The sequence below is a fragment of the Lampris incognitus genome, chromosome 4, assembly GCF_029633865.1.
Source record: "Lampris incognitus isolate fLamInc1 chromosome 4, fLamInc1.hap2, whole genome shotgun sequence".
NCBI lineage: Eukaryota > Metazoa > Chordata > Actinopteri > Lampriformes > Lampridae > Lampris > Lampris incognitus.
This window is the reverse complement of record NC_079214.1, coordinates 2594871-2600451: the sequence shown is the minus strand read 5'-3', so window position 1 is coordinate 2600451 and position 5581 is coordinate 2594871.

Sequence of the window (5581 nt, the reverse complement as noted above, 5' to 3'; positions counted from 1 at the left end):
ACGGCGGTGGTGATGTATCTGAAACATGTCATGACATGTTCCAGGGTCACATGGCGGGGGTGATGTATCTGAAACATGTCATGACATGTTCCAGGTTCACATGGCGGTGGTGATGTATCAGAAACATGTCATGACATGTTCCAGGTTCACACGGCGGGGGTGATGTATCAGAAACATGTCATGACATGTTCCAGGTTCACACGGCGGGGGTGATGTATCTGAAACATGTCATGACATGCTCCAGGGTCACATGGCCAGCTGTTGGAGAGGTGACAAGTAAGACCAAAAGCAAAGCAAGTGTCAACACAGATCTGATAAGGATGTCAGGTTTTCAGGGACATCCAAAGACAGCGCCTGATACACCGTTACCGGAGTTAGGCTGCAGGTCACGTCCGCTTTCTAAGAAGTCATTCTGTTACAACATCCCTCCACTGCCCCCTGTAGCATGGGCAGAGCTTAAATATCCACAATCTTTCTTCATGTGTACTGTTGTTCCTTAAGATACTATATCACATGGTGCCATTACACCCAAGGGGGGGAGGCAGGGGGGGAGGCAGGGAGGAATGGCAGATTTACCACGACTGGTTTGAAACGGTGGACGGCGTCACCCTTCATTCAGCTCGACCCCTGGGGAGGACGCTGTAACGAGGTGCTGAAGACATGCGTGTCCTTGTGAGACACGCCAGGGGAAGGGGAGGTGGTTCCCTTCCTTTGCTTTGTTTGGTGCTTCTAATAAACACAGTGAGCCCAGAAACAGCAAGACTTGATTCTGATTTGTTGATTTAGAGATACCTCATTAACCCCCATGGGGGACATACCCGCTCTGCATGTAACCCATCCTAGCTGAGGAGCTAGCTGAGGAGCTAGCTGTGGAGCGAGCTGAGGAGCGAGCTGAGGAGCGAGCTGTGGAGCTAGCTGAGGAGCGAGCTGTGGAGCTAGCTGTGGAGCGAGCTGAGGAGCTAGCTGTGGAGCTAGCAGCAGTGGGCAGCCGGCCTGCAGCACCCGGGGACCAGCTGCAGTTGGTCTTGCCATGCCTCGGTCAGGGGCACAGACCGGGGTATTAACCCTGACACGCATGTCCTTTAGATGGTGGGGGAAACCGGAGCCCCCGGAGGAAACCCACCATAGATATGGGGAGAACATGCAAACTCCACACAGAGGACGACCCCCAAGGTTGGGCTACCCCGGGGCTCGAACCCAGGACCTTCTTGCTGTGAGGCGCCCACGCTAACTGCTGCGCCGCCGTGCCGATGGTGGAAACCTCCATGAGTTGAAATCAGAGAACCCTGCAGACGAGTTCAGACTGACGTCCTCGTATTGTCTGAAGACCATGTTGTACGTAAAGTTATATGTCGTACATGTGGTTAACATGTGATTAGCATGTGATTAAGACACGTGTTAAGCACATGTCGTCCCATCCTGTGGTTAGCACGTGCCTGTTAAGACGTGTTGGCCTTGTGTTGTTAGGACGTGTTAACAACATTCATAGCTTGTATTTTTTGGTCGTTGCTGAGTTGTGTCATAAGTGACATTTGTTCAGCGAAAGGCGACGCCATGTTAAAGGTGATGACACGTGACGTGCGGCTCTTCAGGTAGGAGAAGCCCACGTTAGAAAGTCTACCGGACATGAACTGGATCTGCAATGGTGCAAACCAAACTGCAGGTCCATATTACACTTTCCTTCAGTGTGCAATACGAACACGCTACAAAGGCTGCAGGACGTGCTCATCTGTACTGTAACATGGACTTGTAGTTCACATGTACAGCTGACAGGTCACCGGTCCGGATCTGTGGTGCGGTCATGGACAACTGTCCTGGCAGCACGCAAAGCAAACACACCAGACAACAACGATGCAAAACAACACAACAGACTGGAAAGTGCATTCCCTTCTCTCTGGGAGAAGTAAAGGTCTGCTGAAGGACAGACAAAAGACTGTTTAGAACAGATTGTCCTTTTTGGGGATCCAAGACAGTGAATCCCAGAAAGCAGGTCTTAACTACACGGGGAGGACAAGTCTCAACAGTCACTTCTTTGCATGTAATCCTGCAGGAAGTAGTTTGAAGATCACTGTTGTTCAAACAGAAGACAAGATGTCCATGTGTAACGACACCACTCTGAAATGTGAAAATGGACATTTCAAAAAACAGCCTCGAAATAGTGATGATGATGATGATGATGATGAGACTACAGACACCAGTGAAGAAGGAAATGCTGCAACCGTTCTATGGCCAGGCGTGCTGGTTCAGTTACCTCCGCCAACAACCCAAAGACGCCTGTCATGGTGCCCGCCAGAGGGTTTCAGGGGCGTGCGTCTGTGTACGTCTGTGACTCCATAAGAGCCTCCATAAGAGCCTCCATAAGAGCCTCCATAAGAGTCTCCATAAGAGCCTCCATAAGAGACTCCAAAAGAGCCTCCATAAGAGTCTCCATAAGAGACTCCATAAGAGCCTCCATAAGAGACTCCATAAGAGCCTCCATAAGAGCCTCCATAAGAGTCTCCATAAGAGCCTCCATAAGAGCCTCCATAAGAGTCTCCATAAGAGCCTCCATAAGAGCCTCCATAAGAGCCTCCATAAGAGCCTCCATAAGAGCCTCCATAAGAGCCTCCATAAGAGCCTCCATAAGAGCCTCCATAAGAGTCTCCATAAGAGCCTCCATAAGAGCCTCCATAAGAGCCTCCATAAGAGACTCCATAAGAGCCTCCATAAGAGCCTCCATAAGAGCCTCCATAAGAGCCTCTATAAGAGCCTCCATAAGAGCCTCCATAAGAGTCTCCATAAGAGCCTCCATAAGAGCCTCCATAAGAGCCTCCATAAGAGCCAACACACTCTGCCCCGAGCCAAACTCCCGCCCAACAACGGCGGTAGCTGCCCCTGCCCCTGCTCATCGCTTCACGGGAACGTTTGGGGGAGTGGGTCATGTTGCAGGAGTTCTACGGGTCATCACGCCATTTCCTTATCCAAACACAAACACTGGGTACATGCAAGGCGGAAATATGATCCAAAAATGAGGATGACGATCATTTACGATCAATTACGCCGCACCAACCACCAAACTGCAGAAACTAATCTAAATTAGCAACGCACCAGTGGCGGTTCTAGACCAGTTTCCTTGGGGGGGGCCAGGTGTTTTGTCAGAAGGGCACATTCGACCCAGGACAAAAGACGCCAGATTTAGTTTGTCATTTCATTATGGACACAGCCCGCAGCAGTGCAACAGAAAAGACAAAAAACACACGTCCACAAATTCCCTAAACGACACCACTAAAACATACAAACAGAGAACAAAACAAAAACCACAACGTTGTCAACACCGTCCATTAAAGTGCCACCTCAGTTAAAGGTTGTCAGCCGGTCTGTTGTTCATCACCAGGGTAACCGTGTTGTAGCTACGCCCACTTCCGCTCGGCAAGGGGGTTAATCTGACCTCACTATCAAGGCCTACACTGCCCCCTACTGCTTCGGTCCTCCCCCGCTTCAGACACTGTTGCGCTGCTATGGGCCCCCTTAGTCCGAAATCCCTCCACGTACTAGCCGCGCGTGGTGTAGCAGCCGAACAGACTTCCCGGAACCGTTTTCACACCGCGGCCCATTTCTCTCTAGTCTCCCGCTCGTCCTACCCGCCTCCTGACCCGAGCCACACCCGCGCTTGCTCTTTCCCCCTGCATCGCCCATGTCTAGCCCTGCCTCCCTCACCCCCGATAGGCCGACCTGTCCCGCGTGAGATAAGCTGGCCAGTAAACAGCATCTGTACCAGCACAGCGCCCCCTTCAAATAGCCATCCATCCATGATCTGAGCCGCTTATCCTGCTGGATGCTGGAGCCTATCCCAGCAGCCACTGGGCGGCAGGCGGGGAGACACCCTGGACAGGCCGCCAGGCCATCACACTGTACACACACACACACACACGCGCACACACACACACACACACACACACACACCTAGGGACAATGTAGTACGGCCGATCCACCTGACCTACATGTGTTTGATTCACCTGACCTACATGTGTTTGGACTGTGGGAGGAAACCCACGCAGACACGGGGAGAACATGCAAACTCCACACAGAGGACGACCCGGGACGACCCTCAAGGTTGGACTACCCCGGGGCTCGAACCCAGGACCTTCTTGCTGTGGGGCGACCGCGCCTCACTGCGCCACCGTGCTGCCCTAATTAAACGTGTTAAATATAATGTAGCTGTATAACGATGAAATAAAAGGGTTGTCAGTCTGTGAGCGCCTGTCAACAGCATTACATACTGGTTCAAATGGTGTTTGGTTGGTTTCTGTCTGAATACCTATACTTCCTGTCTGAATACATATACTTCCTGTCTGAATACCTATACTTCCTGTCTGAATACCTATACTTCCTGTCTGAATACATATACTTCCTGTCTGAATACCTATACTTCCTGTCTGAATACATATACTTCCTGTCTGAATACATATACTTCTTGTCTGAATAGCTATACTTCCTGTCTGAATACATATACTTCCTGTCTGAATACATATACTTCCTGTCTGAATAGCTATACTTCCTGTCTGAATACCTATACTTCCTGTCTGAATACATATACTTCCTGTCTGAATACATATACTTCCTGTCTGAATAGCTATACTTCCTGTCTGAATACATATACTTCCTGTCTGAATACCTATACTTCCTGTCTGAATACATATACTTCCTGCCTGAATACCTATACTTCCTGTCTGAATACATATACTTCCTGTCTGAATACATATACTTCCTGTCTGAATACCTATACTTCCTGTCTGAATAGCTATACTTCCTGTCTGAATACCTATACTTCCTGTCTGAATACATATACTTCCTGTCTGAATACATATACTTCTTGTCTGAATAGCTATACTTCCTGTCTGAATACATATACTTCCTGTCTGAATACATATACTTCCTGTCTGAATACCTATACTTCCTGTCTGAATACATATACTTCCTGTCTGAATACATATACTTCCTGTCTGAATACCTATACTTCCTGTCTGAATAGCTATACTTCCTGTCTGAATACATATACTTCCTGGGTGAGGGGCACTGGCCAAACCATGCCTTATGTAAGCCCTCAAACTTGTGGCGAGCAGGTGACCTGAGGCTGCTGTCTGATTGGTTTCTTCAGATTTTCCAGGGGGCGCAGTTCTGTGCTGCCTCAGACACGCCCACTTTTATTGGCAGTGAAGTGGTATTGTTTTAATGGTTATTGATCTAATGTGATTGGACAATTCTCGTGGCTGTCAATCATGTTCACACCCACCACGCCTCGTCTCGACTGTCAATCATCCACCGTCTACCAACCCTGATAAATCTATAAGCCACATTGTCCTTCTGAGTAACTCTGTGACTGTGTGGACATTACAGCAGCTGTCAGGTGTGCTGCGCCAAGCTAAATAGCGCCCCCTACCCACCCAAAAAATGTTTAGCACCAGCCGCCACTGACACTTACAGAAGGGTTTCTATCGTCCGGCTCGAGGTAAGGACGCGACAAGACGACTCGTGTCTCTCTTGCAGGACAAGTGTGGCTGAGATGGCCATTGAATTTTGGGTTGTTTTATTGAAATACTGC